Source organism: Lutra lutra, chromosome 6 (assembly GCF_902655055.1).
Source record: "Lutra lutra chromosome 6, mLutLut1.2, whole genome shotgun sequence".
NCBI classification, from domain to species: Eukaryota; Metazoa; Chordata; class Mammalia; order Carnivora; family Mustelidae; genus Lutra; species Lutra lutra.
In genome coordinates, this window is record NC_062283.1 from 26820888 (window position 1) to 26845018 (window position 24131).

The 24131-nt window shown below is 38.4% G+C and overlaps 1 long non-coding RNA gene across 2 annotated transcripts in view; it reads right to left on the reverse strand.

Moving 5' to 3' along the window:
• Positions 1-19880, reverse strand: part of LOC125103205 (uncharacterized) — a 42263-nt gene extending 22383 nt beyond the window's left edge. The window contains exons 1-4 of one of the 2 annotated variants that reach the window (XR_007128317.1): positions 19770-19880; positions 19416-19542; positions 17909-18067; positions 2709-2893 (exon numbers count right to left, since the gene is read on the reverse strand). This is a non-coding gene — a long non-coding RNA (uncharacterized LOC125103205). The remainder of the gene's footprint in view (positions 1-2708; positions 2894-17908; positions 18068-19415; positions 19543-19769) is intronic. The other variant, XR_007128316.1, reaches the window with a different exon arrangement.
• Between the last annotated feature and the right edge of the window lie 4251 nt (positions 19881-24131).

Sequence of the window (24131 nt, forward strand, 5' to 3'; positions counted from 1 at the left end):
AATCACAATATTGTACACCTGAAACTAATATATGTATATCATATAAATAATATAAATAATAAAAAATATATGTATATCATATAAATAAATATCATATAAGTAATATATGTATCTCATATAAACTAATATATGTATATCATATAAATAATATAAACACCTGAAACTAATATATGTATATCATATAAATAATATGTGTATGTTAACTATACTGGAATTTAAAATTTTTCAAAGTCAATATTTATAGAAATAGAATCACACAAAAATTTTTTAATTTTTTTAAATAAAAAAAGAAAAAAATTAGAATCACAATTCAGGAATTCACTTTTTTTTTCAAACAAGAATGATACAAATCACTCATCTTCACTTTGTCTCATGCTTTGAAACCTAGAATAATTGGTTTGAAAATCATTACAACTCTTACTAATGAGACTGGACTGGGTTCCACTGCCAGTTAATGACAGTGGTGAAACCTGCATCCAGGTCTCCTAACTGCTGAATGCTCTATAAGCAAAATACCTGTAAATCAGGCACCCTGTTCTGTGAACATTCTCTCCTCTTCCTGAGTGCTAAACTTTATTATGTGAGCACTGGTATAACTAGTAGGGCATGGGAAGCAATGAGGGTGGGAGGTAGAATGGTAGGGAAAAAAATGAAAGGAAAGTGATAAAACAAGCTACAACAAAGGCAAAGGACACAAAGAGAAGAGAAGAACGGTTTGGTAGAGTTGGAAATGTCCTTGAGTCCTTAAAATAACCTGAAGATCATTTTAAGTGATGTCATACCTAGATGGAAGGAATACTGATAACTGCATTTGCAGAAGTAAAACAGATAAGGATTAGAAAACATTATACATAGTACCTTTTCCTTTATGTTCACTTCATTAAATAATTTTCATTTCCAGGCATGCTCTGGTAGGAGTAAATGTTGAGTATGAACTGGAGAGATCTATACATGGATCTCTGACCTTTTACATATAGCACCTAATGACCTTGAGTCAGGCCTGGTCAGGAGTTGACAAACTTTTTCTGTCAAAGACCCAATAGTAGATATTCTGGGTGTTGAAAAATAAGATGTCTGTGGCAACTACCCAAGCTAGCCATGGTAGAGGGAAAGCAGCAATCAAAGCAGCTGTAGACAATATGTAAACACATGAACTAGGCTGTGTTCCAATATAACTTTATTTACAAAACAAGCAGCAAGATGGATTTGGCCTGAGAGGCAGTTTGCCAACCCCTAGTCTAACTCATGAATTTGATAAAACCTTGGAGTTTCTGAGACACTTGCTATACTCAAAGGTACGAAGACAAATAACAAAGACCTGCCTTCTCTTTCCAGTCAGACAATTGGGCCTGGATCCTGGAGCTCAGAGAACGTGAATAGCTGAACTCACATAATACCTCAGCTCTCCAGAGAGAGTAGTTTAAAATGCACGTGCCACTCAAGTAGGTGAGGCCAGCTGTGGAAGCTGGCTGGCTGGAAATGGGAAGTGTTTTTAAAATTGGAAAAGAGAAGGAGGATTCTTCTTACTAGAATTAACTGTCCTTTTTGGTCAGCTACTGCATGTTAGTAGCTATAGCAACAGAATCACCATCTTTACATGCCAATTCTGCAATAACAAGCAATGCTGCCTGTTGAGCTTGCCCTGGGTGACCCCACATAGCTTGTCAGAAGTCCCAGTGAAGCATAATGCCTGCTGGATGAGGGAATTAGGGATCCTGGTGTCTTTGCTCCCATATGCTTTGTACAGAGTTCATACAGAGCAAAACTACAATGAGAACAAATGTTTTATTTTATTTTTTAAATATTGTATTTATTTATTTGAGGGAGAGAGCACACAAGCAGGGGAAAGAAAGAGCACCAGGCTCCCCACTGAGCAAGGAGCCCAATACAGGGCTCTATCTCAGGACCCTAAGATCACGACCTGAGCCAAAGGCAGATACTTAACCAACCCAGCCACCCAGGTGCCCTGAGAATAAATGTTTTAGAAACAAGTGCAGACTCTAAATGAAGGATCATGTATTTTAGATCCTCAGAGGTTCAGTGACAGGCTGGGTAATGGAGTGGTCAATGTGTATAAGCGTGCTTTCTCACTCAGGGACATAAAACTGATGCCATTCTATATATTTCTCATTTGTCATTAAGGAAACAGCTATTCACAGAAATGATTGATGTTAAAAGCAAAGCCATTCATAGGAAATTTATCATGTTTCCAACAACCAATTCCAGCATAAGGGCATTTTCTCCTCAAGCAAAGATCACTATTTCATTAAAGTCCGTGCAACAATGTTCACCTGCCCTTCAAATTTTTGTCCAAGTTTTTTTCTAATTTAGGACATGTCCTATAGGCTGACTTGGAAGGAAATTTCACCAAGTGAAATTCCATGAATTGTATCTTAAAAATGCACTTTTTTAGTAAATCTTCTTTAAGTCAGTCTGCACTGATATTTCTTTTTCAGGGTTCATTCAGCAGCATAAATGGGGCCTACTTGGACTTAAGAATGTCTATTTCAAATGGCCTAGAACTACTGATCACATTTCTCAGGCAGGCACCCTCTAAAAGGATGTGAGCACAGGAGCAAGCTGGTTTTCAAGTCACTGTTCCCCAGAGCCAAAAGACTCCCTGTACACTCATAGCCAGGAAGGGTCAATCTTGTCACACAGGAAGCTCAGTGCACAGTGAAGACAAAGGGCTTTTATCTCCCATGTACCTTATAGGGCCCTTGCCTCTGGATCCAGGTCCTCAGAGCATTGCTGGCAGGGACACCAGTGTGACAGGAACAGAGAGAAGACAGCTGTCTGGGAAGCAAAGCAGACTCCACTCACTTTGGTTCCTTTTGCTCCAGTTACTATGTTTCCTGCATGGTTGTACAGCAAGCCACACACACTCATGTACCTAAGAAAAAAAGTAAGAGACAAATTGGGGTTAGAAGGAGACTACAAAGACACCTCAAGCTACAACACACAGCTGCTGCCTGTATCCCAACTTGGACATCATTCTGGATTCCACTGTGAGAGAGACAGACTCCAGGTCAAATGTAAAGAATGGCAGGGACACCAAGGTGGCTCAGTCAGTTAAGCCTTTGAATCTTGATTTCAGCTGAGGTCATGACCTCAGGGTGGCTTGTGAGATCAAGCCCCATGTCAGGCTTTTGCTGAGAATGGAGGTTGCTTAAGATTCTATCTCCCCCTCTCCCTCTGGCCCTCCTCACCATGAATGCATGTGCACTTTCTCACTCTCTTTCTTTCTCTCTCTCTCTCTCTCAGAAAAAAATAAAGAAAATAAAATAGAGAAGAGAAGAGGGAAGGGGAATAGAAAGGGGGGGAAGGGAAGGAGAGAAAGAGAAGGGAAAGGAAATGAAGAGAAGAGAGGAAGAAAAGAAAAGCCACTGGGCTGAGTTTGTGGATACAAAAAAGCAGTGCTGAAGGGTGTAAACTTTGACTGTGTGAGGTCTTTAAAATGTTTTTTCTCTATGTCATCCCCCGCAAATTTCTTATTCTAGAGTTCTCTATAATAGAGATCTACATTTTTTTCTCTATAAAAAGCACGAGAGTAAATAGTCTGGTCTTCATGGTTCATAAAGTTCTGTCACAATTACTCAATTCTGCCTAACCAGAGTAACAGCTATTGTTACAGACAATGTAAAAACCAACAGGCATGGCTGTTTGCCCAGAAGAACTTTACTTACAAAAATAGGCAGTGGACAGATGAATATATAAACAAGATGTGGTCTACACATACAATGGAATATTATTCAGCCTTAAAAATGAAGGCAATTCTGACACATAGTAAACATGAATCAACCTTGATTATGCTGAATGAAATAAGCCAGGCACAAAGGACAAATACTATGTAATTCCGTTTATATTAGGTCCGTAGAGTAGTCAAGTTCAGAGACAGAAGGTAGAATGGGGATTTCCAGGGACTGCAAGGAGGGAGAATAAGGAGTTACTATTTAATGGGTACAGAATTTCAGTTTTGCAACATAAAAAGAGTTCTGGATACTCAACTCTATGGTCAACTAATCTTCAACAAAGCAGGAAAGAATATCCAGTGGGAAAAAAGACAGTCTCTTCAACAAATGGTGTTGGGAAAATTGGATAGTCCCATGCAGAAAGATGAAAATAGACCACTTTAGATAGCTATGCATAGAAGAATGAAACTCAACCATTTTCTTACACCATACACAAAGATAAACTCAAAAAGGATAAAAGACCTCAATATGAGGGAGGAATCTATCAAAATCTTAGAGGAGAACATAGGCAGTAACCTCTTTGACATCAGCCATAGCAAATTCTTTCAAGATATGTCTCCAAAGGCAAAGGAAACAAAAATGAAAATGAACTTTTGGGATTTCTTCAAGATCAAAAGCTTTTGCACAGCAAAGGAAACAGTCAACAAAACAAAAAGGTAACCCACAGAATGGGAGAAGATATTCACAAATGACACTACAGACAAAGGGCTGATATCCAAGATCTATAAGGAACTCCTCAAAGTCAACACCCACAAAACAGATAATCACATCAAGAAATGGGCAGAAGACATGAACAGACACTGCTCTAAAGAAGACAGACAAATAAATGGCTAACAGACACATGAAAAAATGTTCATCATCATTAGCCATCAGGGAAATTTAAATCAAAACCACATTGAGATACCACCTTACACCAGTTAGAATGCCCAAAATTAACAAGACAGTAAACAGGTGTTGGAGGGGATGTGGAGAAAGGGGAACCCTCTTACTCTGTTGGTGGGAATGCAAGTTGGTGCAGCCACTTTGGAAAACAGTGTGGAGATTCCTTAAGAAATTAAAAATAGAGTTTCCCTATGACCCTGCAATTGCACTACTGGGTATTTACCCCAAAGATACAGATGGAGTGAAAAGAAGGGCCATCTGTACCCCAATGTTTATAGCAGCAATGGCCATGGTCGCCAAACTGTGGAAAGAACCAAGATGCCCTTCAACGGACGAATGGATAAGGAAGATGTGGTCCATATACACTATGGAGTATTATGCCTCCATCAGAAAGGATGAATATGCAATTTTGTATCAACATGGATGGGACTGGAAGAGATTATGCTGAGGGAAATAAGTCAAGCAGAGAGAGTCAATTATCATATGGTTTCACTTACCTGTGGAGCATAAGGAATAACGCAGAAGACAATGGGAGATAGAGAGGAGAAGTGAGTTGGGGGAAATCAGAAGGGGAGACAAACAATAGAAACTGTGGACTCTGAGAGACAAACTGAGGGTTTTGGAGGGGAGGGGGATGGGATGGTGATCCTGGTGGTGGGTATTATGGAGGGCACTGGGTGTGGTGCATAAACAATGAATTTTGGAACACTGAAAAAAAATTAAATTTAATTTAATTTAAAAAAAACATTTGCAAAGCAAAGGAAACAATAAACAAAACTAAAAGACAACCTACAGAATTGGAGAAGATATTTGCAAATGTCTTATCAGTTAAAGGGCTAGTATCCAAAATCTATGAAGAACTTATCAAAGTCAACACCCAGAAAACAAGTAATTCAGTTAAAAAATGGACAGAAGACATGAACAGACATTTCTCCAAAGAAGACATACAAATGGCTAACAGGCACATGAAAAAATGCTCAACATCACTCAGCATCAGGGAAATACATATCAAAACTATAATGAGACACCGCCTCACACCAGTCAGAATGGCTAAAATTAACAATTCAGGAAATAACAGATGTTGGTGATAATGCAGAGAAAGAGGAACCCTCTTATGCTACTAGTGGGAACGAAAACTGATGCAGCCACTCTGGAAAACAGTATGGAGCTTCCTCAAAAAGTTATAAATAGGTGTTACTTCTTCTTTGAAAGTTTGGTAGAATTCCCCAGGGAATCTATCAGGTCCTGGGCTCTTGTTTTTTGGGAGGTTTTTGATCACTGCTTCAATCTCATTACTAGATATCGGTATATTCAGGTTGTCAATTTCTTCCTGGTTCAATTTTGGGAGTTTATAGTTTTCCAGGAATGCATCCATTTCATCTAGGTTGCTTAACTTATTGGCATATAACTGTTGATAATAACTTCTGATGATTGTTTCTACTTCCTTGGTGTTAGTTGTTATCTCTCCCTTTTCATTCATAATTTTATTAATTTGAGCTTTTTCTCTTTTCTTTTGGATTAGTGTGGCCAGTGGTTTATCAATCTTATTGATTCTTTCAAAAAACCAGCTTCTAGTTTCATTGATACGTTCTACTGTATCTCTAGTTCCTACCTCATTGATCTCTGCTCTAATCTTAATTATTTTCCTTCTTGTGTGTGGAGTTGGCTTAATTTGTTGTTGATTCTCCAGTTTTTTAAAGTGTGGTGACAGCTGGTGTATTCTGGATTTTTCAATTTTTTTGAGGGAGGCTTGGATGGTTATGTATTTCCCCCTTAGGACTGCATTTGCTGAATCCCATAGGTTTTGGAGTGAAGTGTCTTCATTCTCATTGGTTTCCATGAATTGTTTAAGTTCTTCTTTGATCTCCTGGTTGATCCAAGCATTCTTAAGCAAGGTGGTCTTTAGCTTCCAGGCATTTGAATTCCTTCCAAACTTTTCCTTGTGATTGAGCTCCAGTTTCAAAGCATTGTGATCTGAGAATATGCAGGGAATAATCTCAGTCTTTTGGTATCAGTTGAGTCCTGATTTGTGACCCAGTATGGGGTCTATTCTGGAAAAGTTTCCATGTGCACTTGAGAAGAATGAGTATCCTGTTGTTTTAGGGTGAAATGTTTTTTATATATCTATGAGGTCCATCTGGTCCAATGTGTCATTCAATGCTCTTGTTTCTTTATTGATTTTCTGCTTGGATGATCTGTCTATTACTGAGAGAGGCATGTTAAGATCTCCTACTATTAATGTATTCATATCAATATGACTCTTTATCTGATTAATAGTTTTCTTATGTAATTGGCTACTCCCATATTGGGGGCATAGATATTTACAATTGTTAGATCATCTTGGTGGATAGTCCCTTTAAGAATTATGTAGTGTCCTTCTGTATCTCTGACTACAGTCTTTAGTTTAAAATCTAATTTATCTGATATAAGAATCACTAACCCTGCCTTCTTTTGAGGCCCATTGGCATGAAAGATGCTTCTCCATCCCTTCACTTTCAGTCTGGGTGTATCCTTAGGTTCAAAATGGGTCTCTTGTAGACAACATATGGACGGGTCCTGTCGTTTTATCCAATCTGCAACCCTGTGTCGTTTTATGGGTGCATTTAGGCCATTCACATTGAGAGTGATTATTGAGAGATACGTTTTTATTGACATCGTGTTACCTTTGAAGTTCATCATCACTAGCCATCAGGGAAATTCAAATTAAAACCACATTGAGATACCACCTTACACCACTTAGAATGGCCAAAATTAGCAAGACAGGAAACAATGTGTGTTGGAGAGGATGTGGAGAAAGGGGAACCCTCTTACACTGTTGGTGGGAATGCAAGTTGGTGCAGCCACTTTGGAAAACAGTGTGGAGATTCCTCAAGAAATTAAAAATAGAGCTTCCCTATGACCCTGCCATTGCACTACTGGGTATTTACCCCAAAGATACAGATGTAGTGAAAAGAAGGGCCATCTGTACCCCCAATGTTATAGCAGCAATGGCCATGGTCTCCAAGCTGTGGAAAGAACCAAGATGCCCTTCAATAGATGAATGGATAAGGAAGATGTGGTCCATATACACTATGGAGTATTATGCCTCCATCAGAAAGGATGAATATGCAATTTTGTATCAACATGGATGGGACTGGAAGAGATTATGCTGAGGGAAATAAGTCAAGCAGAGAGAGTCAATTATCATATGGTTTCACTTATTTGTGGAGCATTACAAATAACACGGAGGACATGGGGAGATGGAGAGGAGAAGGGAGTTGAGAGAAATTGGAGGGGGAGATGAACCATGAGAGACTATGGACTCTGAAAAACAACCTGAGGGTTTTGAAGGGGCGGGGGTGGGAGGTTGGGGAGCCAGGTGGTGGGTATTATGGAGGGCACACATTGCATGGAGCACTGAGTGTGTGGTGCAAAAACAATGAATTCTGTTATGCTGAAAAGAAATTTTTAAAGAAGTTATAAATAGAGCTATCCCACAACCCAGCAATTACAGTGCTAGGTATTTATCCAGAGGATACAAACATAGTGATTCAAAGGGGCACATGCACCCTAATGTTTATAGCAGCAATGTCCACAATAGCCGAACTATGGAAAGAGCCCACATGTCCATCAACAAAGAATGGATAAAAATGTGGTATATATACACAGAATGGAATATTACTCAGCCATCAAAAAGAATGAAATCTTACCATTTGCAACAATGTGGATGGAATTAGAGAGTATTATGCTGAGTGAAATAAATCAGTCAGAGAAAGAAAAATAACCAATGATTCACTCATATATGGAATTTAAGAAACAAAATAGATGAACATAGGGAAAGGGAAGGTAAAATAAAGTAAGATTAAAATGGAGAGGGAGACAAACCATAAGAGACTCTTAACTACAGGAAACAAATTGAGGGTTGCTGGAGGGGAGGTGGATAGAGGAATGGGGTAATGGGGATACGGGCATTAACAAGGGCACTTGATGTAAAGAGCACTGGGTGTTGTATGCAACTGATGAAATACTAAATTCTACCCCTGAAACTAATAATATACTCTGTGTTAATAAAACTGAAATTAAATACAATATTTTTTTTAATTCTGGAAATGGGTGATAGTGATGTTTGCACAGCATTATGAATGCATTTAATGCTATTGATCTGTGTGCTTAAAAATAGTAAAAAAGGTAAGTTCTCTGTTACATGTATCATTTATGTGTCTGTTTTATATGTCCATATATATATATGTATATATATATAATATGTATTTTATATAAAATGAACAAGTGATGGGTTGACCTTTCTCTATACTCTTGAAAAATAATGCACATGGTATACAGAGAAGTATCAATATATTTGTTCAGCAAATCGTCCTGGTGTTTCTTTAGGACCAGTCCTCTGGGTAATAGGGTTTGCAGACGGGGAGTGAAATATGCCATCCCTTTCTTCATCACTGGGGACACAAGAAGTACATTTACTAAAACATTTTCAAGGAGTTCAGAGAAGAAAAAAGGAGAGAGAGATACTTTTGTGGGGGAAGGGGTTATTGTTTCATTCTGAAACTAAGCCTGTTTAAACTCATAAAGTTAATTGTTTATTCTCACTGCCTAGAAATATTTCCCAAGGAACTAATATAATAGAAAACTGAATAAGCTTCAGATAACTATGTGATGTTAGTCTACAACACTTAGTGAATTTTCTTAGTCAGTCCATGGGGTGTGTGTGTGTGTGTGTGTGCGCGCACGCACATGCATGACAGTCATCATATGTATGTGTATGTGTACACACAAGCAGAAACATTCATATGCATGTCACCAAGGGACACTGAATCTAAGTGCATGTGCAGAGATGGAGTGAAGGAGTCCAAGTCCAAAGCCCTTTTACTGATACTAAACTTCAAGTAATTGTAAACAGTCTCATAGAGTAAGAGATTTATAATTTCAGAGCAGGAAATGCTCTGTCAGTTCAGGAAAGAATAGAACAGGGAGTGGCCCAACAATCATACTTTTTCTTTGCCCTTCTAGGGCAGGGGCTAAAGTTTGATTTGGTTAAGAAACACACACAAGTAAATGGCAGAAGTTGGCTAAGTCAACACAATATCATTTCCTCTCCTTAAATAAACTCGTTAATGAAAACATTGATTAGATTTTTTGCTTATAATCTGGATTTCTATTTCTTTTTGTTTCTGTTCTCCAACCAGGCTTACTTTCAGGAGAGCTTAGTGAAATTGATGTTGAGAGTCATTCCCTTGGTCCATCACTTAGAACCTTCTGAAAATTTCCACCTCCAACCCATGGGGCTAGCTTTGAACCAATGTCCTTGAGACCAAAGGCCTGGAGACTGTTAGACAATCCAGCTTCATTGTCTTATGCAAAGCCTCCTAGTCACACCTGGCTCTATTTTCCACAAACTTTTAGTTCCTACCCCTTTAAAAGATTTATGTTTCATCCAGATTCTACTATATGTCTATAGGTATTGCTAGGCTTGTAGTTCTTTTAGTTCTTTTCTTCCCTAATAACTTTATGGTGTTTACTTAACCTTGCTTTGATAGAGCTATTGACTTTGGAGTTATAATTACTACTACTAATCGAGAAAGCTTGATGATATATTGAAGCAAACTGACCAACCACTATGTAGGAAACGATGCAATGTCAGTCATTAGAAACTAAATGGAACAGAACAATTTTAATTAGACATGACTAACATCAGCTGCCTCTATTCTCAGGGCGATTAGGGTGTGGAGTTCAGAAATACTAAAAGTCACATTACCTTGTTTGATCTTGAGAAGGGAGGGGCTGTCAACTTTGTTTCTAGATTAGTTTTTCTCTCTCATTTTCAAATGAATTAGGCTTTGATTTAGGGTTAAGCTGCTTAGTGTTTTTTGCTTATTCAGAGAACCCATTCTGTGAGGTTTATGATCAACAATATGGGGAGGTGAAAATGACCATGCACACATTGGGATGGGATAGTTATTTGCTTTAATGTTAAAGGTAAACCTTTCTTAATGAAAACTAAGTAGGAAGGAAACTGTTGCAGGGTTCTTATCCTTTCACAGATACAGAATGTGCTTTAATCAGGAGCCATGTGCATATTAACTGTGCCCCAAAGCTAATTTAAAGACAGTGATGATTTTTTAACTCTTATTTGTAACAAAGTCATTGTACTGAAATAAACCTCACCATGAAAGAAGAATTTAGAATTATTTTCTCCTATATCCCATCCTCAAACAATTATATTCACCACTAGAAATTTAGCTACTATCCTAATGCAGATTTCTACCCAAACTGAACCTCAAACCCTTCTCCCCCAGCTCACCAATATCAAAATTCTATTAAACATCTTCATCTGGGTTCCTTGTTTGTCCCCCAAACTTGGGTGGCCAAAGCTAGTTACCGTATGTGTTCCTGACCCTTTCTGTTTATGGTGTCTCCTTCTTTTATGTTATCCAGGATTGACACATCCATCAACTTTGACTCCTGTCTTTCCCATCTTCTATGGCTCATCATTGTGTTGGTGTTTGGGTTTTATCCTATCTGGTTTTTCCATTCCCACTGCTGCTCTCTGAGTTTGGGATGTGTCTCCCTAATGCTCTGAATACTGGAAGTACCCACTCAGTTGTCCAGCTGCCTCCAACTTCCCCATGCAACTACCCTCCAAGCTGCTCCAGGGTGACCATAATTGAAAGTAACTTTATGTTTCTCTGCTGGTTGAAAGTTTCAGTACCTCACTCCCCTACAAGATAAGGTTTGAATGACTGATGGAGCCTGACCAGGCCTCCATAAACATTCCAATCTCAAGTCTCTTTAACATCTCTGCACATTTTTATCAAACTGGACTATAGAAGCTTTGTCTCACCTTACAACACTACAGCCTGCTGAGGTTGCTATTGGACCGCTGCTCAGATGCAAAGTACCTCCCAAGTTATATGCAGTATAAAAGCTTCCAGTCGGTTTCCTTCATTTGGGGTTAAAGAGAAATAAATAATGACTCCAGAGAGGAGTGAAAGCCATTAGGCAAACCCATAAGTGACACAGTGATGTGTGAAGGCATGCATTAAAGACATTTCATCCTAAGCCCCTCAAGTGCTTTTTCATAGCAACCCCGTACTATAGGAGGAGACAAGAAAGCCTGCAGAAAGGATAAGGAAGCTCTAGAGCAGCCAAGTGTGAGAGATCTTCTGGACTGTAAGCCTAGACTTGCCAGAAAGGGCTAAAATCCTGGTTACAGCCTCATCGAGCTGTAGGACTAGAAATGAGGCCTGGGTCTAATTTGATGATCTGAGTGATCTGAGACCTGGGTCTAATTCTAATGATCTGATGGTCCCAAAGTCTACCTGTCACTGGCTCTGAGTCAGACACAAGTATGTTCAAATTCTTGCTACTTAACCCTTAATTCTCATTTTCATCTTCTACAGAGTTATAAAGAATCACTTATATCACAGGGCTCTTGTGCAGTGATGTGAGATCATGTAAATAAAGGTTTTAGCCAGATACCCTGCAAATGACAAGTGCTCAATGTGTAATTCCTGTTGTTTGTTCAATGAGAACTGGGGGCATAGAGGAAAATGGCCAAGTCAGTTGTCTATCTCTAAATGATTACAAACCTGAGATGATCTGTATTGGTGTTTTGAAGAACCTCAAGAACAATGTTATAACTGAAAGGTGGAAAAGAAATGCTGACTGAGTTGTATTTAGCATAGGCGAGAAGCAGAACAGAATTTGGAATAAGAATTATGCTCCAAGCCTATTCCACCACTTTCCACCTTTGAGATTCAAACTTTGGCAAACCTTCCAACATCTCTGAAACTGCTTCCTCAAAAACAGGATTCATCATAATTAGTATTCATTTCTCAGTTCATTGAAAAACTAAAACAAAATGCTTGAAAACTATATAGCGATTTGTTAGTGGAAAACAAAGGCAGAGCTGTTTTGAGTAAGTTGAGAAAGCTATTAGCCATAAGCAAACTTTAGATGAAAGAACAGTCTCAATGTGGAAATTAAAGTACAAAAGAAAACAGTAGATTTAGATAGAAGGTTCCCTCTGCTAAGGTAGAACTTGTGATTAGAGGGGAGGGTTGTGGGGGGATGGGGCACTCGGTGTTATGTAAGACTGATGAATCACAGGGGTACCTGGGTGGCTCAGTGGGTTAAAGCCTCTGCCTTCGGTTCAGGTCATGATCCCAGGGTCCTGGGATCAACCCCACATCAGGCTCTCTGCTCAGCGGGGAGCCTGCTTCCTCCTCTCTCTCTCTCTGCCTGCTTCTCAGCCTACTTGTGATCTCTGTCTGTCAAATAAATAAATAAAAATCTTTAAAAAAAAAAAAAAGACTGATGAATCGCAGACATGTACCCCTGAAACAAATAATACATTAGATGTTAATTAATTTAAATTAAATAAATAAATAAATAATAAAAAGAAAACTACCGTAAGTAAAAAGCTAAAAAAAAGAATGAAAGGACATTATGTCTTCAAACTAACACAAATTGTTCAGAAAAAGAAAAGTAATATATAATTATATTGAGAGGGAAAGCAAACTACAGAATATATAAAACAAAATGTTAACAATGAATAGAGTTGAGGGCACAGGGATATCTTTGTTTTATTCTTGAAACTCAGTTGTACATTTTAGTTTTTTTTTTAAATAAAGACATTGAAGCCACCAAAAAAAAAGCCACATTTTCTACCTGATAAAGAATCTCATCTCTAAAAAGTTTTGCAAGCAGTAATGCCTGAATATATACATATATCCTCATGTTTTATTCACTGTTGTATGTGACTTAACAATTCATGAAATTTTAAGTCCTTGAAGCTCAGAGATTCAGGGCATTCAACTGAAATAATTATAAATATGGACTGCGGAAAGGAAAAGGAAACCCAATACTGGATTTCTCTCCTACTGTCTGGCTTAGAATTTTTCACATCAGAGTTCCTCTCTCCCCCCACAAACTTTGGTGAGTGGGGGCAAACATTACTATCTTTCAAGGGTGGGCAGTGATTGGTGAGCCCACCTCTGCTGGGCCTCTTTGAGGAGGCACACTATACCCTTAGCTTCAGAACATTGTAGTTGTTTGTTTCTCTTATTAGCAATTACCTTAATCAAATCTCCACTCTTTATTACTGAATTACTCTCTGGTGAAATGGAAAGAAGCCCTTCTTCTGTTGGAACTTGGGGTAGCAGTTGTTTAGGCCATAATAAAAGATAACTATCTCGTTATGAGTTTTTTTTTTTTAATTTGCAAATTACGTCCACAAATGTTCATAAAGGAAAAGATTAATGGTGCTGGAGCAGAGCCTTCTGAGCTGGAGGCAATCTTTAACCCTTGCTTGATGCCCACGGTTCATATTAATCTTACAGAGGAGGCAGCTCTTGCTGAAGCCCAGCTGTTGCCACACACTTCACTCAGCAACACCATGCATTAGTTTGAATGTTCTTACTTGTCTTGTCTTGGATCTCTCTGTCCTGTCCTTGGCACCCCAGAATTAGAGGCTTCAGATTAGTTAATAGGATGGCCACGAGGCCCCCATGGAGGCAAAGCATCTTGAGGCAGTAGAGGGCAAAAGTCACAACCCAAGTATATCCACTCTGAGATGGCTACTATCTCCACTGTGGAGGTGATAACCACAAATCCTGGTCAAGACTTTCTGTCTGAGTAACAGTAAGACCAGTGAAAAATGTCCTCACACCAGTTGTGTTTGGTGGCAAGACTATTTAATTTTTTATATTTCTGTAATATCCAACATAAACATTCCAGAATTGGTCAAAGCACCTGGCCCACAGTGAGACCTAAATAGACAGTGGTGGAATGAATGAATGAATGAATGAATGACAGAAAAAGTAAATGTGTTTGTCTAAAATATGTAGACATGACCAAGTTCTGGCTTAGTGTTTCTCACAAGCATATTCTTATCTTCTATGAGCCCTCCATGAGAATTTTTAACTCACTGCTTTCTTTTATAATCTGAAACATTTATTGTAAGCAGCATGAGTGACCTTTTAGAGTAACCAACTCACATCAATCTGCCTGGAATTATTCCTGTTTTAGCACTGGAAGTCCCTCATCCCTTAGAAATCCTTCAGGTCAGGGCAAACTGGGACAGTTGGTCATCCTACATCTAGATGACTTCCTTAGGACAAAATGTTTTAAGAATTCATGGCCTGAATTTGGCTCTATGTTTAAGATCCCATGATCACCTAAAGTGAAACTTTGAGTACAGTACTTTTTCCAGCCCTACTTCATCAGGTCATCAAAACAGATCCAGTTTTGACAACTTCTTCGGCATTTGCTAAGGGCTGAAGTAAGTAAGCATCTGAAGGACACTTCTAGACTCTCCTAGACATTTCTGCAACATGACACACTCCCATTATTAGTTCTGCAATTCCCACAATCATGGCACCATTCCTTCTAGAAGAGTTTTGGGTCAAGAGTGGCATCTGCCTTGGTGAGTAGAATAGATCTACTGGGAAAAGTGAGAAATCCTTTCTTTAGATTTTCTGCAGTTTAGGGGAAAATTTTTAAATCAATGTCTATATGAAATTTCCATAGTCCTGAAAACTTCTTAATTTGTATTTTTTTCCTAGTGGAACATAAAATATTTTTTTCTTTTCTAGAATTGCATAGTCAGTATATTTGGGGATATTTCTTTTTTTCTCTCTCTGCCTTTTTAAGTTTGGAGTGGGGAAAGGCATAAAGAAACAGAAGAGAAGAGGTGCAATTTGCTTCGGAGAAAATCCTTTCAATGTTTCTTTGAAGCTTATCTCTTGCCTGTGAAAAAGGAATTCAGGTTTACTTGCTCTGCACCTGTAGTTCCATTGATATGGTTTTACAACCAATAAAGCCACTCATAACCATTAATGATATTCCTACAGCAATAATCTGGGAGTTATAAATTCAGTTATAAACCTAAAACCAATTATCAAGAGTAAGTATCCCATTCTATGGCCAACCAGTTTATCTAGTTGAGCAAACTTTGCCTTGAACATAAGTTCAACAAGGACCATGAATATCAGCAAGCACATTCTTACAGTGTGATTAGATCTGAGTTGCAATTAGCAGGCAGAGTTAAGATGTGCACTGGTTTTCCTATGGCTCTTTTCCAATTTTAAAGTGGCATGAAACATTTGAGCAGAAGAATAATCTTGTTTGGCTATAGGGAAGTTTACCTCTATTTGCTTTAGTTTTTCCATCAACCTGAGCGATGATAACTTCCTTCTTGAAAGAGTTAGGAACTCTCTGAAAATATGCCACTGAGTTTCCTAAATTGCACAAGCTGCATGTTCTTGTGTGTCTTGTTAAGACCATAAATATACAAAGCCCAAAGTGCCCAAGCCTGGGGCCTCTAGATAACCTGCATCTTTCCCTGTAAAACGGGTTTGAGAAATTAAATTATGGGGAAGGAGCAAGTAGGAGAGAGAAGATAAGCAATATAGACAATTCTCTTCATCTTGTCTGAGTCCAAGTTAAATAGTGCTTGCAAACATATCTTTGTAGATTCTCAAATTTTCGACTCTATTCTGAATACTCTAAAATCCCTGCTGTTTATCAGACACTGATTACAAATACACTTACTTGGAGAAGAACAGTATTCTCAGGGGAGGGAAAGGCAAATATCTTTATTTCAAGCAACAGAAATTTCATTCTGAATAAAAGACTGAGGGAAATGGTTTCATTCTGAACTACTGTGTATAAATCAATTTAAATTAAGCTGTAAAATGGTTTATATTTAGATTATTGTTACATACCAATATCAGTTTAACAAGCATTCTGATAGCACCTGAATGTGGTCTTTCAAACCCATTGTAATTTATGGCTTGCACCAGAGTAAGTCAGAAAAATATGTCTATCCCTGAAGAGATGGATGGAAACTAAAGAATCATTTGTTTCTTCAAGGGTGGTGTTGAAATAATGTCATAAATAAGGCCTCACAATGAATGAAGTGGAGGAAAGTGGGGTTTCTTTAACAGGGAATTGTTTAAGCTAAAAGTGTTAACCACTGTGAAAATGTTCTTGGAAAGTCAAGAATTGAAGCTTAGGATACTGAGAACAACTGCCTATAAGTTTGGATGCTGAATGAAGAAAGATACTTGCTTTGAGTCCATCTTGAGTAATTAGCCACCAAAAATGAATAGCTCTATTCACTCTATAGGAACCAGGTGATGTTGGGAGATTGAAAAGCAATAAAAAAAAACCTCCCCTATCAGTTACAGATGCCTGTCATCATGTAAGTTAACAATGATCCTCTCCTTGAATTCCCTGCTCAGCCAGTTCTCTATGGTGGGTGCATCTCCCATTCACATTATGAGTTCCCTGTTTGCTGAGCATCTCCTCCAAGCACCCGAGATCACAGTCAGCCCACATTATAGCTTCTGCCTACATTCCTTTAACAGTTCAGTTGAGATCCTCACTGACATTTTAATTGAGATTGATAATTAAATTTAACTGATAGCTCAAGTGGTATTTAATATTATTATAATACTAATTATATTACATATAATAATAGTATGTTGTAATAGTTTTAATAGCAATTTAGAACTTTACAGGATTCTTCATCATCTCTTTTGATTAAAAAATGGTGGGAAAGCCTCAACTATCCAGAACAGTCCTGCAGGAAGTCCATAGGGTACCTGAGTAGCTAGATTGGGAAGTGAAAGTTTGGCTAGAGAAGGATCACGGGCTCCTCACAGGAACAAAGGCTTTGTGAAAATATCCTGCTTCCCATCCCTAGGAGAGGATTGGGGTGAATGGAAAGGTCAGGAGAAAGAAAGAGCATCAAAGAAGAAAGTTAAGTGAAAATTTGAAAAAGAGTGGACCCATCCCATTGTTTCCACTCATTCCATGTCATGAGAACAGACTCCCAAGGTCCCATTTCCTGTCTCTCCTGCACTCTTTCTCATGAGAATCCAGTCTCAGACTGTGGGCCTATTAATGTTTCTGACAATCAAGTGTACCAGGCTATCCAATGAGAATAAGATTCAGGGAAAAGACAATTTCACTGGCAATCAAATTATTAAATCAAAAAGACCAAACATTAGTCTCTAATTAAACTTTCATGCTAACTAAATATTTATTTCCTGAAACATCATATCTAGACCAGAGAAAGAGTGTAAAATGGGAATGACAACCTGGTTTGTTAACGTTAGAGTCTCTATTCAGTATTACACCTCTTCCTGGCTTGTCAGCATTAAAAAGCAAACAGACAAAACATACTAAATCTGAACCTCAGAGAAAAAAAAGCTGCAACACCAGTGGAGAAGACCACCTTCTTTGGGAAATTTTGAGGATAAAACAATAGGTACTCAACTATTAGGGGTAGTCTGGTCTCATTTTCCATACAGAAGCTGGAGTTGAATTGAACAATCTCATATTCTTTCCTCAAGTTTAGGATCCACCTCCTTTTTCCATAAGTGTTACAGAAAATAAGATCCAACTGGGCTACTTGTCTCGAGCCCAAAGATCTGTCAAAAGGTCAATACAGTGAGATTTTCAGAGCAAGCAAGAGACAAGTTTTCCCACTGAAAATGTGGGGGTGTGGGACATCCATGTCTCTCTGGTGTCCTTTGAAATTTAGGCAGATGGAAAAATAGATGCTGGTAGATCAGATAGAAGATGAAAGAAAAAGAGAGAAAGAGAAAGAAAAGAAAGAGAGAGAGAGAGAGAGAAAGAAAGAAAGAGACTTAGTTTAAGTGTATAAAAGAGAGGAGAGGAAAACTTGGAAAAATAACCAAGTAACTTTAAAGTAGTCTGTACCACTTTTTAGAGTTTTGTGTTTGTTGTTTTGATTTTTGGTTTTGTTTATATTTAAGATGGAGTAAAAAAAAATAGTGAAGACTGTGACTGAGTGAGCTCCTTGTCACCAACCTCCTTATTTCTCTTCTAGCTTGACTGTTTTAAGACTGCTCAGTAAGACAGAGAAAAGGTGACATGACAAATCACCTTTCCATCTGATCACATTTTCTAAATGGGCATCAACCTTATTTTCCTCATTACAGGGCCCAAAGGAATGCTGGAGCTCTGTGGAAAAATTGCTCACCATAATAGGAACCCATTTGCAGATCCCAACTTGGGCCATGGTCTACACATACACCTACACACTCAACCTTCTAAAAATAACGACCATCCTTCCTTCCAGCTGCAGGCTCACGACAAGGACTTTCTCAAAAAACAAAAGAAAACAAAACAAAACAATACTTCCTGCTTTATAAGCACTAGACACAGATGGCCAAAGACTCCTTACACAGATGCTCTGAATTTCATATTCAAGTAATCTTGAAAGAGGGAAAACAAGCTACTACCCATTGTTATTAGGTAATTAGGAAACTAGGCAGCCATGGGCAGCTTTGAGTGGGACCCTGGCCATCCAGGCTACAGAAAAAACAGTTCACTGATTATGCCCCTTTACCTGTCCTCTCTGAAGAGCAGGAGTAGGTTTTTTAGGGAGGCATTGATGTGGGGTTGGATGTTTCATCCCCATTCAGAGGGTTCTCACTGCATACACAAGCTCCTTTCTGAGCCTTGCCATTTTTTTTTCCTAACTAGCAGAGCACTAGTTTTCTAAAAGGGAGAAACAGCTTTCTATAGCAAAGCAGCCTGGGTCTGCTGCTGATCCTTTGTCTAACACTCAGAGCAAAGGACAGATAAGGCTTCCCTTTACAAACAAGAGTTCAACCATAAATTCCCACATGGAATTCTGCCCACAATGTTACAACAGACCACACAGACACCCCAGCCATCACACACGCCCTCTGAAGAGCCCCGATGAGAAGACACAATGCCCTAGTGCCATACTTAGGCTACCTTCCCTACTTCTTAGAGCATCTCTCCCATGGGTCACTGCAGCTCTCAGCCTTAAGCTAAACCTCTGGAAACCAGGAATCTCCAGCTGTATCCACAAAACCTCTAACCATTCATCTCATTCTGCACAGGCCTTCTCCTGGGAGTATATTAAAAATGAAATTAAGTTTTATAAGAACAGATATTATATTCCTATTTTCACTGTATACTGTCTAGGTACATAACTTAGACTTGATCACATATGGTATTTTTATTCTTTTCATAATAATTTGAAAATCAAGCAGTTGGTTTATATTATAACAACCATTATAATATAAATAAATATTAAAATACATATACATATAATATAAGTTAGATTAGACTTACATCATTTCAACTTGTAGTGCCTTTCCCAGAAACATAACAAGCCATAACTTCCAGGAATATAGTTTTGACCTGAGGAAAAAGGGGGTTCAAGTCCAAAGAACTGGGTATAAGCCCTTTCTCTACTACTTACTAGCTGAATTTCTTAGGGAAGTTTCTCAGCTTCCTCCTGTGCAAACTATAGCTAATAATAATAACCATATCTCTTGCTTTTAATGATCAACTGTGAAGATAAAAATAAAAGCACTTTATAAATGCTACACCAATGTCAGCTAGAAAAATAAATAGCTTTACTTGAAACAGTGAGTAGTTGTCACATCCATACAAGCTAATTTTCATTCTCTATATTGTATATTTTCCTCATTTCTAAGAGGAAAAAATATCTTTTTCACAGAAGTTGGTTGAAAATAAAGGTTCATTAGTTTGCTAGTGCTGCCAAGGCAAGTGCCAAGGACTGGGTCACTTAAACAATAGAAAGTTATTTTCTAATGGTTGGGGAGGCTGGAAGTCTGAGATTGTGGTGTTGGCAGGGTTGCTTCTTCTGAAGCCTTTCTCATTGACTTGCAGATGACCTCCCTGTATCCTCATGTGGTCCTACCTCTGTGTATGTCTGTGTCCTAATTTCCTTTTCTTGTAAGAACATAAATCATATTGGATTAGGACCCAGCCCAATGATCTCATTCTCACCTTAATTACCTCTTTAAAGACCTATCTCCACTTTTTGAGGTGCCGGGGATTAGGACTTCCACATATGAGTTTGGAGGGTCACAATTCAGCCCATAACAGATGGATAGGATAGAACCTTTACTCAAAAATTTGAGCTCATTCATTTTTTTCACTTTTCAATTTCAGTAACCAAGTCCAAAAAATGATCTCTGATTCTAGTGGATCTAGAAAGCTTGGGCTGGCCTTATTTGTTCAATAGTTTGATTTATGGCCACAATTACCAAACATTGGTAGCTTTGGTTTTACAAAAGGAGAAAAGAAACCAAACCCCAGAAAGTGTCTCAGGCACACTTGTGTCCCCTGCCCCAGAACAGGCCTATTTCTCTGCCAGAAGAGCTCTTGGCTGTCTAGAGCTCATAAGATTTTATGGTTTCTTTTCCTCCAAAGGTTTTCAAGATTTGTTTTATCTTACTCTCCTTGGTCAATTAGGAAAAAGAAAGCTGACTTCCTGAATGCTTTACTGAATGATTCTCACAAATAGTCTCCTAATAACCTAAGAAATCTTTCTTCCCCATTCACAGGGCCCTGGCCCCACTCCCCAAGGATCAGGCAAAATTAACAGGTATAAACTGTAACTCTACCCAATAATGTATACCATAGCCACTATTTTCCTGCATGATAATTTGGCAGAAATAGTCTAACATGAATGTTCACATGTCATCATATAAGTTTTTTTATAAAAGATTCCTTCAGGGTTGCCTGGGTGGCTAAGTGGGTTAAGCCTCTGACTTCTGCTCAGGTCATGATCTCAGGGTCCTGGGATCCAGCCCTGTATTGGGCTCTCTGCTCAGTGGGGAGCCTGCTTCCCCTTCTCTCTCTCTGCCTGCCTCTCTGACTACTTGTGCTCTTTCTGCCAAATAAATAAATAAAATCTTTTAAAAAATTTTTTAAAAGATTCCTTCAATGTAGCTGGGTCTAATATTTAGCAGAAAGAGAGCTATCATATTGTGCTAATAATGTAGTAAAACATTCTATTTCCAAAATAACCATAACCATTTACCTCTAATCTAAAAAATGAAAAGGTGATTTCATATTCAATGCCACATTTCAAAAATCTTACTACCATCTCTTTAGAGATAGCTAACCTTCAAAATGTTTATTTAAGATAAAGAAGCTATGCCCTGAAGCCACAAAAAGATAAAATATACTAATTAGACTTGATTAAAATTTAAAACCTTTGTATCTCAAAAGATACCTACAATATGGAAGACTATATTTACAAATCAAGGAGACTTGTAGGACTTGTACCTAGAATATATGAAAAACACTTACAATGCTACACCGGCATATCTTACAGATATGGGCCCTGTTCCAGACTACCACAATAAAACAAATAACATAATAAAGCAAGTCAAATTAATTTTTTGGTTTCCCAATGCATAGAAAAGTTATGTTTACACTATACAATAACCTATTAAGTGTACAATGAAATAATGCCTTAAAAAAATGTATGTACCTTGAGGGGAGGAGTCAAGATGATAGAGAAGTAGCAGGCTGAGATGACATCAGGAAGCAGGATATCAGCTAAGTAGCTTATCAAACCATTCTGAACACTTACAAATCCAACAGATCAAAGAGAAGAAGAGCAGCAATTCTAGAAACAGAAAATTGACCACTTTCTGAAAAGTAAGACTGGCGGAGAAGTGAATCCAAAGTGATGGGAAGATAGACAGTGGGGGGAGGGACCAGCTCCTGGCAAGTGGCAGAGCAAGAGAGCACAAAAATCAGAACTTTTAAAAGTCTGCTCCACTGAGGGATGTCGCTCCAGAGGCTAAACTGGGATGAAGCCCACACAGGGAGAGCATGGTCTCGGGTCCCGCAGGGACACAGAAGAATCAGGGATGTCTGAGTGTCACAGAGCTCACAGATATTAGAGCAGGGAAGCAGGCTACAGACACAGAGCTGAGGAGTGAGGTCTCAATTTGGCATTACCTTAAATTGTGATCCATGGCACAGACCATTGCTCTGTGAGCGGGGACCCCACATGATCTAGGGAGACCACCTTGGAAGAGCGCAGGGATCTTCAGGATTTGGAGACTCCAGGCAGGGCTGTGTGCCAGAGACAGAGATACTTGGTCACAGGCTGGGTGAGCTCAGAGCACAGGAGCGCTTTTCTCCAAGGGTGCACTGAGGAGTGGGGCCCCGAGCTCTCAGCTCCTCTGGGCCACAGATTGGGAGGCCGCCATTTTCCTTTAAGTCCTCCGGAACTCTAGGGAAAGCGTTCAGGGAACCAAAGCTCCTGAAAGTGAACCTGAGCAGATTACTTAGATTGGCTCCTGGTAAGGGCGGGACAATTCCACCTTGGGCAAAGACACTTGAGAATCACTACAACAGGCCCCAAGAAGATCAGCAAGAAATCCAGCCATGACCAAGTTCACATACCAAGGAGAACAGTGGAATTCCAGAGGAGGAGAAAGTAAAGCATGGAATTCATGGCTTTCTCCCCATGATTCTTTAGTCTTGCAAAGTTAATTAATTTTTTTAATTTTATTTTTTCTTCTGCTAATTTTTTTAACTTTAACCCTTTCCTCTTTTAACATTTTTTAACTAGTTTATCTTCACAGTACATTTTTTAAAAAAACTTTTTTGAACCTTCATTATTATAGTCATATTTTATCATCTCTCGTATCAAACTTTATTTTTTGTATACACGTAGGGTTTTTTCCTTCTAAAAAAATTTGGGATACAACTTCTTCTAATAGATCAGAATATACCCTAAATCTAGCACAAGGCTTTGTTCTAGTCTCCAGCCTGAGCAAATTCTCTCCACTTTCCTTTCTTTATTCTCCCAACAAACTTATCAACTCCTTTTTAAGAAATTTTAAAAAAATTTTTCATCTTTATAGTCATATTCCATCCTTTCATCGCCTTTACCCTTATATATGTTTTTCATTCTTTAAAATTTTGGGAGGTAGTTTCTCTAAGAGACCAAAATACTCCCAAAATTAAGTGTGTGACCCTGTTCTATTCACCAGTCTAATATATATATATAATTTTTATATTTTTTTATATTTTTCTTTATTTTTTCTTTTTTTAATTTTTTTTTCCCTGAACTTCTTTTTACCTCCTTTCTTCCCCCCCATGATTTGGGGTCTCTTCTAATTTGGTTAAAGCACATTTTCCTGGGTCTTTGACACCCTTTAAGTATTTTATTCACTCCTTCATATATTCTTATCTGGATAAAATGACAAGGTGGAAAACTCACCACAAAAAAAAAAAAAAAAGAAAAAGAACAAGAGGCAGTACCAAAGGCCAGGGACCTATCAATACAAACATTGGTAATATGTCAGATCTGAAGTTCAGAATGATGATTCTCAAGGTGCTAGCCAGGCTCGAAAAAGGCATGGAAGATATTAGAGAAACCCCGTCTGGTAAAATAAAAGCCCTTTCTGGAGAAATAAAAGAACTAAAATTTAACCAAGTTGAAGTCAAAAAAGCTATTAATGAGGTACAATAAAAAATGGAGGCTCTTACTGCTAGGATAAATGAGGCAGAAGAGAGACTTAGTGATATAGAAGACCAAATGACAGAGAATAAAGAAGCTGACCAAAGAGAGACAAACAACTACTGGACCACGAGGGGAGAATTCGAGAGATAAGTGATATCATAAGACGAAACAACATTAGAATAATTGGAATT